The sequence below is a fragment of the Macaca mulatta genome, chromosome 15, assembly GCF_049350105.2.
Source record: "Macaca mulatta isolate MMU2019108-1 chromosome 15, T2T-MMU8v2.0, whole genome shotgun sequence".
NCBI lineage: Eukaryota > Metazoa > Chordata > Mammalia > Primates > Cercopithecidae > Macaca > Macaca mulatta.
The window spans coordinates 90,338,742-90,353,566 of NC_133420.1; positions in this window are offsets into that span (position 1 = coordinate 90,338,742).

The following is a 14,825-nucleotide window of genomic DNA, read 5'->3' on the forward strand; positions in this document are numbered from 1 at the left end:
GCAAAGTGACATTTTCAGGAATCATTAGCAGTAAAGTGAAGCAGGTAAGATATAGTAGCTTTGGCTTCTCTAAAAGCAGGTCCTTTTCATTTTCTGAGCCTCACTTAGCAGCATTACTTAAGCCTCCATGTGGCAACTACTATTTCCTCCATTGTTCCTTTTGTCTCTGCCTCCAAAGCAGTATTGCCATCTAAGGCTGTGTCGGTTATACTTGTGCCTGGCACAAGCCAAGATGGAGAGGTGGGGTGGTGGGGAGTAAGTTTCAGCTCCAGCTTATGCTGCATCCACGAAACCCTTACCCTGATTCAAGGCTATGTGCACTTGGTCATTTCACCAGCTAACGCTGATAGGTCTGGGTCTGCCTAAAGAGGGCGCCTTTCTCAATTTTTCATAGAGGCACCCTGATGAAGCTGGCTCCATATACCTAAATCTCCCTCATAGTTTCCCAATAGTTCATTCCGTGGGTATTTATTGAGAGCCTAATATATGAAAACTACCAGGCTAAGCTTTACAAAGTACAAAGGTGAGTACTTAGTGCAGAGCATTTGTGCTCTAGCAGAACCGATAAGGGACTTACACAGGAACGATCCTAATGCCAGCAGAAAGTAAGTTGGTGAAGAAGAATGTTGTCCATGTGTCAGCTAAGGCCTTGCTACCCTTTGAGACTGAGACAAATCCAGCTTAGGCTTCTTATTCCACATTGTGTGGAAATGGCAAGGATCTCCCTTCCCCAAAATTTAAGTTAATTACTTAAGGCTTATGGATTCAAATTCACTCTGGCTCCCAGTTTCTGCTTCCTTGGAATTTCATCTCCTACTTATCTCATCTCCTAGAATGCTTTTCTTCTTTCTTCTCCCTGCCAACACTTTGCTTGGATTACTTTAAATCCAAACAAAATGAAACACCCCAAGGCATTTATGCATGTGAAAGACAACAGTGTAAACAATTTAAAATTGAATATTGGATATTTGTAACTGAGAGTATTTTACTGGCCACCTTTCTCTGTAAGACCTGCTATATTACATTTTTCCATCTCATTGTCTACCTCCCTCAGTCTTTCCCAGCCCTAAATTTCTCCTCATTTCTTTGATAAGTTAATTTAAACCTCTTTTTACTGTCTCCTTCCAAGATATGCCCTTGGCGCCTCACTTTCTATCTATCTCTAAGTTGTGTACCAGGGCATTCTTCTAAACAAAAAGACAATTGAGGACTAGCAAAAAAAAAAAAAAAAAAAAAAATCCTTGTTACAGAATAGTATAAATGTTTATGAATTATTAAAATAGTAAAATTTCCTTGGGACGACGTTTACACAGAACTTCGAGGGTTCAAGATGATGACTGTATGACAAGATAGAATGAAAGGGAATTTTCATAAAGAATTGATAGTTTCAGCAACAGCACATAAAGCCCTTATGGGAAACAGCCAATAATTTAGTTTAAATGGGGCATAGGTTAACTAATGTATGCAGAGAGCTAGAACAAGATCATTTAAAAATACCAAATAGAACCAGATCACAGAGGGCAGAATATCTCAGGTCAGGACTTCAAGAGATCTTGGAAGCCTTTAAAGTATTTTGATTGGGAGTGATAGGATCCAAGTTATGCTTTGAAACTGTGAGTCTGGCAAGAGTTAGTGGGATAAGTTTTGCAAAAGGTTAAAATTTGAAGAGGGTAAACTAGTCAGTTAAACCAGCAGAGGGTAATCGAGGCCTGAGTTTTTGAAGTTGCTGGGAAAATGGAGAAGAGAGAATAGATATCAGAGATATTACCAATACAAAATCAACAGGACTTGGTAACTGATCATTGATGGATGGTTAAGAGGACACGTAACAGAAGATATCTCAGGAGAAGCAAGTTTGGGAAATGATTTAAAGAGTTCATTTTTGGATGGCTCTTTTTTGCAGAGTCAAATGGCCATCTTGGTAGAAATGTCCAACAGACAAATGGAGAAGTAGAACTAAAGCTTTGAAGAAAAGTCAGGGTTAGAGATAAAAATGGGAACATCATTTTCATAGTAAAAACAGCATCTTTTCCTTCATGTTAACAGGCAAGTACAGTGTACTGCTTTAACCACTCCAAAAAAAATCAACAATATCCACTACTCTCCACAATATCCAATATCCACAATATCAAATACTTTCCAATTCCATTACTCTGAGAGGAAAATATTCAAAATTCATATTTGGCTCTTAAAAATCAGACTGTAGAGAGAATGTAAGCAAAATATTAATCAAATGTTATCAATGGTTAGATTTCCCAGTACAGAAGAAGAAAGAACACAAGGCCAAAATTGAATTAGACAAAACTTTTCTTCACACCGACAATCTTATGCAATTGTTTTAAGTCTAGGAAATACTTGATGTAGTCCAGATTAAACAAACACTTCCACTGGCTGTGGAAGCACAAACTTAATATACATGTTTTTCCATTTTATTTACTAGAAGAGTTGCTAAAATGCACTCCTAATTATTATCACTCAAATAATCCTTTTGCTTATTAACTTGGCACAGCAAAAGAACATATGAAGCCTAGTGTTTGATAGTGATTACTAAGTCATATCTGGAACTATGAATTAGGTCCTAGTTCTATCATGAAATAGGCCACTTATTCCACAAACATTTCTTAATAACTATGTGCAAAACACTGTGCTAATTACAAGAGAAAGATTCAAAACTAATAGTAGTGATTACCCTAACTATCAAGGAACTTAAACACAAACAATACGGTGAACTTTCTCCAGATAGGGCAAAAGATAGCAAGGGTGCAGAAAAAGAAGGGAAGTGAAGTGAGATATAATGACATTCACGTAAATCCTGCATTTATGAGGACTCCCCAGAAAAATACTTAAGCTGTATCCTGAGGAAATAATTCGAAGTGAAGGCAAAAACATATCATCTTACAAATGTTTTACAGTAATGGCAAAGTGGAAGCAAATTAAACGTACAACTATAAGGAATTACTTAAATTGATTACAACATATCTATATATTATTAATGAATGAAACTCATGTTTTTGAAGTACAAATGTTGTCATGATATAATGCTAAGTAAAGAAAGTTAGTATAGAGAAAATTTATCATTTAATATCAATTTTGGATGTGTATATATAAAAATATATGTATGTCTTCTCAATATACGCTTCTGTAATTTCCATCTTTTCTTCAGGAAATATGTGAGATTTAAAATGTCTTAATATATCTAAAAAGTATCAGAGTTACACATTTATCCAAAATGTTTATTACACTGAATAAATACATACATCGAGATAAGTCATTTTATGAGGCTTACTCATAGTTCAATGTTTATTCTTTGCAGGTAGGGAAAAACTCACTCCTTTCCTGAAATTGTCATTAATATAACATTAATTTCAGATTTCAAAAAATATATCTAAACATTTTGAATATTTTTACTATATACCATGTAATTAAATAGACAAGGTAGATCTTCCTTTTGGAATTATATGTACATAGAGATAAAATGAATCAATTATTTCTTTTCAATGGAATAATATATTACCAGCTTTACACAAGTTACCTAATCTCCCTAGGCCTCAGTTTTTTCAACTGAAAAGTAGAGTTAGGAGCACATAGAACTGTTCTTGAAACAAAGTGATTGTTTAATGATTATTAGGAATCAATAACACCATCAGTAGTTTTACTTTTTGGTATCTCCTAATGTCTAAAATTGTTTACATGGGTAAAGTAGAAGTTTATTTATACACAAGAATATATTCAGTATGTATTCATTCCCTTCATCATGTTTTCCTTCCAACTGTTTTGATGAATAGCCTCTGAAAATCTTATTTTTATTTTATTTTATTTTTTTGAGACAGAGTTTTGCTCTTGTCACCCAGGCTGGAGTGCAATGGCATGAACTTGGCTCACTGTAATCTCCACCTCCTCGGTTCAAGTGATTCTCCTGCCTCAGCCTCCTAAGTAGCTAGGAATACAGTCACTCACCACCACGACTGGGTAATTTTTATATTTTTAGTAGAGACGAGCTTTCACCATGTTGGCCAGGCTGATCTCAAACTCCTGACTTCAGGTGATCCACCCCACTCAGCCTCCCAAAGTGCTGGGATTAAAGGTATTAACCACCACGCCTGGCCCAAAAATCTTTCTTAGTACATAGGGTATGTTATTGTATATTAACATATATCTGTTATGTATGCTGTTTACATCTTTATTCTTTTAATGTGATTCTAAAGTTGGTTATAGATGTATGCCATCTATAAAGCAAAGGCTTAAAGAGGATTAATACACGTAAGCAGTATACATGGTCAATTCAGGTAATCCAGTGAAGGGAAATGGCCATTTCTCTACTGATGGCAACAGATGCCATCCTGAAAATAACTCCTCTGGTCTTCGAAAAGTAGCACATTAAAAGGAGTATATCCTAGATGTCCTAGATGACAGGTTGATGGGTGCAGCAAACCGCCATGGCACATATATACCTATGTAACAAAGCTGCACGTTCTATACATGTATCCCAGAACTTAAAGTATCATAAATAAAATAAAATAAAGGAGTATACCCAAGAGTTAGTATGCTAGTAGAACTGTAATTTTTTTAAGGCAATTTCTGACAAAAACAAACAATAAGGAAAAGATTCCCTATTCAATAAAAGGTACTAGGATAACTGGCTAGCCATATGCAGAAGAATGAAATTAGATCTTTACCTTTCACTATGTACAAAAATTAAGTCAGAGTGGGTTTAAGATTTAAATGTAATACCTCAAACTATAAAAATTCTAAAGGAAAACCTAGGAAATACCCTTCTCAACATCAGCCTTGGCAAAGAATGTATGGCCAAGTCCCCAAAAGTAATTGCAACAAAAACAAAAGTTGGCAAATGGGACCTAAAGAACTTCTGCACAACAAAAGAAACTATGGACAGAGTAAGCACAGTATGGGAGAAAATAACTTACAAACAATGAATCTCACAAAGGTCTAATGTCTAGAATCTATATGGAACATAAACAATTAAACAAAAGACAAAAAATCCAAATAACCCCATTATAAATGGGCAAAAGACACAAACAAGTATTTCTTAAAAGAAGACATACAAGCAGCCAACAAACATGAAAAAATGCTCTACATCACTAATCATCAGAGAAATGCAAATCAAAACCACAGTGAGATACCATTTCACATCACTCAGAATGGTGATTATTAAAAGTTAAAAAACACCAAATGCTGGTGAGGCTATGGAGAAATGGGAATGCTTATACACTGTTGGTGGGAATGTTAATTAGTTCAGCCACTGTAGAAAGCATTTTGGAGATTTCTCAAAGAACTTAAAACAGAGCTACCATTCAACCCAGCAAACCCATTACTGGGTATACACCCAAAGGAATATAGATCATTATACCAAAAAGACACTTGCACTCATACGTTCATCGCAACACAATTCATAATGGCAAAGACATGGTACCTATCAACCGTGAATTGGATAAAGAAATTGTGATACATATATACTGTGAAATATTAAACAGCCATAAAAAAGAATGAAATCATGTCCTTTGCAGCAACATGGTTAAAGCTAGAGATCATTATCCTAAGCAAATTAATGGAGGAACGAAAAACTAAATCCTATGTGTTCATTTATAAGTGGGAGCTAAACATTGAGCATGCAGGGACATAAACATGGAAAAAAATAGACATAGCAGATGATTAGAGGGAGGAGGGAAAGAGGAGGGAGTGGGTTGAAAAACTACCTATTAGGTACTCTGCTCACCCCCTGGGTCCAATATATTCATGTAACAAATCTAAACATTTGCCCCCTGTGCCTAAAATCAAAGCTGAATATTTTTAAAAGGCAATTTCTTTATTTTGAATAATGATGCACATACTTCTCAATAATATCTTTCAGCTATCAAAGTTTTTTTTTTTCTCCCTAGGGGTAGTCAATGAAGAATAATATGCCTGCAAATGAAAGCAGAAAGAAACTTAAATTTTATCTACTAGTCTATTAAACATCTCTAAAACATTGATCCACCCAAAAACAAGTTAACTAGAATAGGAATGTGTTTCCTAGTTGAACGTCGTCACCATTTATCTACGGCACATATTTATTTCTCAGGTCAGCCTGCAAACCTTGGTAGATTTCCATTCATTAAATGCTCTTGGGAAATACGTAGATTAAAACCAAAGTCTGTACTTGGTTATAAAAATCACTAGGAAGTTTTCAACCTGTCTTGGTTTTCAGTTTTCTTACTGAAAAAAGGAAATCCTTTGCATCCATGAAGTGTTTTTATAAGAATAAAATGAGATAATGCATATTAATATCAAGGTTATTGACTAACAGTCCTCAGTAAATATTCACTTCCATTTCATTTGTTCTTTTCCTTCATTCTTCCCTTCCTATCTCCTTTCCTTCCCTCCTTCCCTCTCCTCTTCCCTTTCTTCCTTTTCTTTCTTCTACATTAATTCTTCCTGATTGTAAATGTATTCTAAGACAATTAGTATGTATGTTTGACTTCATTTAAATGTCACTTTTGGGGAAATGTTAAATGTGACTTTTGGGGAAAAGTCCTTTGAATCAGAATGTGTTAACTTCTTCTTTGTGATATTTTTGTCATTCTTTTGTATTTTATTCATGTCTAATAGAGTTATTGACAAGTTTCTTTAGGAAATGTTATCAGTGGCTCTCAGCTAAAATTTTAACATGCATTTATTGAACACCAGTCCTGTATTAGTCCACTGAAAGAGAGAGACATATCAAGAATGCGTATGATAAGGTATAATATCGTAGATGCATATGTGAGGTTAGTTGGTCATTGGGTGAGATAATGCTATCAGAACTGTCTCCTGGATTGAGTTCTTCCATGTTAGGCCATTTAAATATCTTTTTCCCTCTGAGCTAACCTGCCACAGAATTGTATGCTATTTTAAATAATTTCAATTTTGTGATAAGAGTATTTAAAGAAAAAGAGGTATGCAATGAGATAGGATAGCTTGATTCAAATCTCGTGTAGGAAAATAGGAATAATATACTTTGATGAATTATCCTAGCTCTGCCACTTGCAAGCTGTGTGACTTTAGAAATGGCTTATTCTTCTGTCCTTATTTTTCTTATTTATAAAATGGGAATAATAACAGCAGTTTTCAGATTTATTATGAAGATTAAATAAAGTAATATAATTCTTGCCACATATTAAATGTTCAATAAATATTTAATTATTATTAATATTATGATTGTTTGACTTCATTTTCTGTCACCTCGTTAGATAAGATGATTCCCCCATACAAATTTGACAAAGCAGGAAACTTCTACAGTTTTTCCCTAGAATCTAAACATGTAATTATAGATCATATTCATTGAACTTTTACTATGTAGCAGACCCCATCCTAAACACTTACCTATATCAGTTCATTTAATATTCACAGTAACTTTGTGAATTAGGCATAACTGTCCTTCCCACCTCACAGATAAAGAAAATGAAATACAAAGAAATCAAGTAATTACAGGAGCCAGGCTGTGAACTCAAGCTCAAGCCAGTACTTAACCACTGTATTATATTGACTTTGAACAGGCAGGGAGGTTTGGGGTTTTTAAAAATTTATCATTTTTCTCAATTGTGGATTATATGTGTCTGAATCTTGGCCAGCTGAAGTATGTCTTTGACTCATGACATTCAGTAAAGACGTAAATTCTAAGTTAACTTATATCTAATAAAGTATTTCTTGTTTTTATACATAATAACAATTTTTCTCAATATAAAGTACTTGGGTTAAAATATTCATTGAAAATTACATATATTTGCAAATAATATAACACATTTGAAGCATTGTCTTCTAACATTTTAAAGTTATAGAAGAAAAGAATTTTGACAGTTTGATGTTTGTTTCTTTGTTGATATCCTGAATTTCTATGAAAACGCTTTTAGGCTTTTTAAAAACTTTGATAACTTAAAAATTTTATTAGAACTTATCTCTGATTGATTCTGTGTGTTTGTTTTTTTGTTTGTTGTTTTTTTTTTTTTTTGTAAAATGCATACTCAAAGCTTTCTTCAACTCAGAAATATGTCTTCAGATGAGCTACATTATTGCATCTTTTAGTTTTCTTCCATGGGTTATGGTTTTATTTTGCCCTACTTTATCAAAAACAACTGAAAATTTTCCTTGAACTTAGGTTTTCTGTTTGTTAGGGTGATTTTGAAAGAGTTTCTAAGGTGTTGACTTCACTGATTTGAGCTTTTGTAATGTTAATTTTATGTCCTCTGAAGCAGATTTTTAGTTGTTGTAATTTGGGGTTTTTAGTGGTTTGTTGTTGTTGTTGTTGTTGTTTACATCTCCACTTCTATGTCTTTTTTAATAGCCTATTGTTTCCTTGTCTCCTTTTTGCTGTCTCATAGAATTCATGAATTCTTGTATTAGATTATCACTTTTAGAAGTAATTTTCTACTGTTTCATTAAATAAATAAGTTTTAGATGGTTGATTTTTTTTTATAATCTTTTGGATGATGGACTCTTTCTTTGGTTTTGCAGAATTTTTTCACAAGTCAAGACCAAGTTTCTTTCTGGTTATTCATCTTTAAACCAAGGTTATTTAGAACCCACTATTTTTGAAAAGATGCTATTTTCAGCTCTACTGTGAAGGGCTGTCATAGTGTTTCTGCAGATATACAGATGATAAGGCTTATGCTCTTTTATTTAATATGTAAATTATGGTGATAAGCCCATAGCACTAGCCTGGAGAATGAGCAAGAACACTCATGCTCAAATTTGCATAATATATATTAAGTTTCTAGACAAAAATAATAAATGAGTCTAGAATTTCTAGTTAAGAACTGAACACATGGCAACTCCACATACCCTTCAGTTTTAAAATTGGATAGAATAAGTACCTAACTCCTAGTCCAATTTCTTGTATCTCACAAACACTCATCTAGTGGTTTCTACTTGAGAGAAATACTGATTTTCTTTTACACCTTATTACATTCTCATAACACACCATGCTTTTATCTATCATGACACTAATCAAAATAGTAATTTAAAAGGCAATGTTGTAATTAGTAGTTGGATATCTATCTCCTGCTTTAGAATGTAAACTCTATAAAGTCTGGATCTTTATTGGTTTTGCTTTCTTATTACTTTTCTATACTTTTCTTGACCTCAGGGGCAAAAGTATGACATCAGACTCCTTATTCTGATGGCTCACTATCAATGTTGGTCAATTTTATTTACCCATCCATCCATCCATTTATTTATTCTCTTTTTTCTTCATTCCCCATTCCCATTTCTCTCCCCTAATAGACAATATTCCAATATGTTTTATTTGCATACCTTTTTATAAAACATATAACTCATTCTGTATCTTATTTTTATTCAGCATTGTTTTAAAATTTCATCCATGTTGCTGGATGTCTATTATCTTTGCTTCTATCTGATTTACAGTCTTATATAATATGAAACTATTACATTTACCTAGCAACCTCTAACTCTTCAATAAAACAATCTACTAATGAACTTCTGTGCATATGAATCCTTTCATATTTGAGGAAAAGTTTATATGGCATATATGCTCAGGAGTGGCTTTGATGGTCATAGTCTGTGCATGTTCTGAATTTGCCAGATCATTCTCCATGATGGTTGTCTCAGTCTATAATATCTTCAGGAATTTGATGAGGGCACCTGTAACCCTGCCAACACTTGGCACGATTCAGCTTTTTAATTTTTGTTAGTACCATGAGTGAAAAGTGATGTCAGTGTTTTAGTTTCTGATTCTCTAATGATATGAATTTGGGCATGATTTCATTATAAATGGTTTTAGAGGGAGGAATGGGTTGAAGAGGAGGAGTGGTTCCTTTCATTTATTAAATGTCTTTTATCTTTTGCTTATTTTTTTAATCGAGTTGCTATCTTCTTGTTAATTAATAGGACTTGCTTAATAATCTAATTATAAATCTCTTGTCAGTTTTAGACACTACAAATTAAATTTTCTCTACCAAGCTATCATCTGATTTTTGTGAACTTTTTCCATTCAATCTTCAGTGAATAAAAATCTTTAATTCTTATTTTACAAAATCCATTCTTTCTTTGTCTCAATGATTTTGCTTTTTGGATTTTGTTTGGAAGGTATTTTCTTATATCTATATCACACAAACTTACTGTTTCATTTATAGTTTTGCATTGACAGTATAGTAATTAAGACAAGGGATACTGAAATCACACTATTTACATTTACAGTCTTGGCTCCTTCACTTACTAATCCAGTGAATTTGGATAACTTAATATTTAAATAACTTTTCCTTTGTAAAATGGGGTTGGTAGTACTAATGAATGCAATAGGATTATGGTAAGAACTGAATGAGCTAATACGTAAAAAACACTTAGAACTAAGTGCCTGCCTGTACATACTGAGCATTATGTAAATGTTGCTGTTATAATAAATAACATATGTATATTTCAGTAAGAATTCAGTTTTATTTTTTGCATGTTATGAATCATTTTCAATACCATATACTAAGCGACTCATTCATTTCCTATTGCTTTTTGATACCAGGTTCTTAGTTATTGACCTCCAAGATTGGTTTGGTGTGTTAATTTGCTTAGGATAATGGCCTCCAGCTTCATCTGTATTATTGCAAAGGGCATGGTTTTTCATTTTTTATGGCTATGTAATATTCCATGGTATATATGTACCACTTTTTCTTTATCCAATCCACTGTTAATGGGGCATCTGTGCTGATTCCATGTTTTTGCCGTTGTGGATAGTGCCACAGTGAATATGCAAGTGCATGTGTCTTTTTGGTAGGATGATTTGTTTCCATTTAGTAGGATGATTTGTTTTCATTTCATATCCAATCAAATAATGGGATTGCTGAGTCATATAGCAGTTCTGCTTCAAGTTCTTTGAGAAATCTCCAAACTGCTTTACATAGTGGCAAGATGAATTTACATTCCCACCAACAGTGTATAAGCATTCCCTTTTCTCCACTGCCTAACCAACATCTATTGTTTTTTTACTTTAATAATTGCCATTCTGACTAGTGTGAGATGGTATCTCACTGTGGTTTTGATTTGCCTTTCTCTTATGTTAGTGATAATAGCATTTTTTCGTGTGTTTATTGGCCACCTGTATGTCTTCTTTTAAGAAGTGTCTGTTCATGTCTTTTGTCCATTTTTTAATGGGGTTATTTGTTTTTTGTTTATTTGTTTGTTTTATTTTGTTTTGCTTGTTCAATTATTTAAGTTCCTTATAGATTCGGATATTAGATCTTTGTCAGATGCACAGTTTGTGAATATTTTCTCCCGTTCTGCAGGTTGTCTGTTTACTCTGTTGATAGTTTCTTTTGCTGTGCAGAAGCTCTTTAGTTTAATATGTCTAATTTGTCATGTTTTGGTTTTGTTGCAATTGTTTTTGAGGACTTAGTAATAAATTCTTTTCCAAGGCTGATATTGAGAAGGGTATTTCCTGTTTTTTTTTCTAGGATTCTTATAGTTTGAGGTCTTACATTTAAATCATTAATCCATCTTGAGTTAATTTTTGTATACAGTGAAAGGTAGGAGTCTAGTTTCATTCTTCTGGATATGGCTGGCCAGTTGTCTTAGTACCTTTTATTAAAGAAGGAGTCCTTTCCCCATTGCTCATTTTTTGACAACTTTGTTGAATATCAGATGGATGTAGGTATGTGGCTTTATTTCTGTTTTTTGTTTGTTTGTTTGTTTTTTCTCTTCCATTGGTCTATGTGTCTGTTTTTGTGCCAGTACCATGCTGTTTTGGTTACTGTAGACTTATAGTGTAGTTTGAAGTCAGGTAATGTGATGCCTCTGGTTTGGTTCTTTTTGCTTAGGATTGCTTTGGCTATTTGGGTCTTTGTTTTTCAGTATGAAAATTAGCAGTCCCTTTTTTTCCAATTCTGTGAAAAATGATGTTGGAAATTTGATAGGAATAGCATAGAATCTGTAGATTGCTTTTAATGATATTGATTCTTCTAATCCATATGCATGGACTGTTATTTGTGTCATTTATGATGTCTTTTAGCAGTATTTTGAAGTTCTTCAAAAGATCTTTCACCTCCTTGGTTATATGTATCCTTAGGTATTTTTGTGTATGTGCAGCTATTGTAAATGGGATTGTATTCTTGATTTATCTTAGCTTGAGCACTACTGGTATATAGAAATGTTGCTGATTGAGAAATGCAAATCAAAACCACAATAAGATACCATCTCACACCAGTTAGAATGACAATCATTAAAAAGTCAAGAAATAACAGGTGCTGGAGACGATGTGGAGAACTAGGAATGCTTTTACACTGTTGGTGGGACTGTAAACTAGTTCAACCATTGTGGAAGACAGTGTGGCAATTCCTCAAGGATCTAGAACTAGAAATACCGTTTGACCCAGCCATCCCATTACTGGGTATATACCCAAAGGATTATAAATCATGCTGCTATAAAGACACATGCACACATACGTTTATTGTGGCACTGTTCACAATAGCAAGGAGTTGGAACCAACCCAAATGTCCATCAATGATAGACTGGATTAAGAAAATGTGGCACATATACCCATGGAATACTATGCAGCCATAAAAAAGGATGAGTTCATGTCCTTTGTAGGGACATGGATGAAGCTGGAAACCGTCATTCTTAGCAAACTATTGCAAGGACAAATTAACCAAATTCCGCATGTTCTCACTCATAGGTGGGAATTGAACAATAAGAACACTTGGACACAGGAAGGGGAACATCACACACTGGGGCCTGTTGTAGGGTGAGGGGAGGGGGGAGGGATAGCGTTGGGAGATATACCTAATGTAAATGACGAGTTAATGGGTGCAGCACACCAATATGGCACATGTGTACATATGTAACAAACCTGCATGTTGTGCACATGTACCCTAGAACTTAAAGTGTAATAATAAAAAAAGAAATGTTGCTGATTTCTGTACATTGATTTTGTATTCTGAAACCTTGCTAAAATTTTTAATCAGTTCTCATAGTCTTTTGTCAGAGTCCTTAGGGTTTTCTAACTATAGGATCATATTGTCAGTGAAGAGAAATAATTTGACTTCTTTTCCTATTTGGATGCCTTTTATTTCTTTCTCTTGCCTAATTGCTCTGGCTAGAACTTCTAATGCTTTGTTAGATAGAGATGGTGAGAATGGTCATCCTTGTTTTGTTCCAGTTCTCAAGGGGAATGCTTCCAGTTTTTGCCCATTTGGTGTAATGTTAGCTGTAGGCTTGTCATAGATGACAATTACTATTTTAAGGAATCTTCCTGACTTTAAACCAACAACAGTAAAAAAGACAAAGAAGGACATTACATAATGGTAAAGGATTCATATCAACAAGAAGACTTCACCATCCTAAATATATACACATCTAACATTGGAGCTCCCAGATTCATAAAATAAGTATTTCTAGAAGTACAAAAAGACTTAGACAGCCACACAATAAGAGTGGAGGACTTCAGCACTTCACTGACAGATCACTGAGGCAGAAAACTAACAAATTCTTTTTTTTTTTTTTTTTTTTTTCCTGAAACAGAGTATTGCTCTGTCACCCAGGCTGGAGTGCAGTAGCATGATCTCGGCTCACTGTAACCTCCACTTCCCGGGTTCAAGTGATTCTCCTGCCTCAGCCTCTCTAGAAGCTGAGATTATAGGCATGTGCCACCACAACTGGCTATTTCTTTTTTTTAAAATTATTTTTAGTAGATAAGGGGTTTCACCATGTTAGCCAGGCTGGTCTCGAACTCCTGACCTCAGGTGATCTGCCTGCCTCGGCCTCTCAAACTGCTGGGATTACAGACATGAACTACTGTGCCCAGCCTAACAAAGAAATCCTGAACTTAAACTTGACACTTGACCAACTGGACTTATAGACACCTACATGCACCCACCAACCACAGAATATATATTCTCATCTTCACAAGGAACATACCCCAAGATCAACCACATGCTTGGTTGTAAAGTAAGTCTCAATAAACTTTTTTAAAATCAAAACTATACCATCCATACTCTTGGACAACAGTGGAATAAGAATAGAAATCAATACCAAGAAGTTTTCTCAAAACCACACAATTATATGCAAATGAATTTCTACTGAATGACTTTTGGATAAACAATGAAATCAAGGTAGAAATAAAATAAAATTATTTGAAGTAAGTGAAAACAGAGACACAACAAAACAAAATCTCTGGGATGCAGCAAAAGCAGTGTCAAGAGGAAAGTTTATAGCACTAAATGCCTACTTCAAAAAGTCAGAGAGATCTTAAATTAATGATTTAGCATCACATCTGGAGGAACTAGAAAAACAAGACAAAACTAACTCCAAACTAGCAGAATAAAAGAAATAACTAAAATCAGAGCTAAACTGAATAAAATTGAGACCAAAAATACATACAAAGAATCAATGAAACCAAAAATTGTTTCATTAAAAGGATAAACAAGATCGATAGGTCACTAACTAGATTAACAAAGACAAAAAGAGAGAAGGTCTAAATAAGCACGATCAGAAACAACAACAGTGACATTACAACTGATCCCACAGAAATGGAAAATATCCTCAGAAACTATTATGAACACCTCTGTGGACATCCAGTAGAAAATAGGGAGGAAATTTATAAATTCCTGGAAGCACACAATCTCCCAAGATTGAATTAGAAAGAAGTTGAAACACTGAACAGACCAATATCAAGTTCCAAAATTGAATCAGTAATTAAAAAAACCTATCAACCAAAAACAGCCCTGAACCAGATAGATTCACAGCCAAATTCTACCAGATGTACAAAGAAGAGCTAGTACCAATTCTATTGAAACAATTCCAAAAAATAAAATCAAGGAGGAGGGACTCCTCTGTGACTCATTCTATGAAGC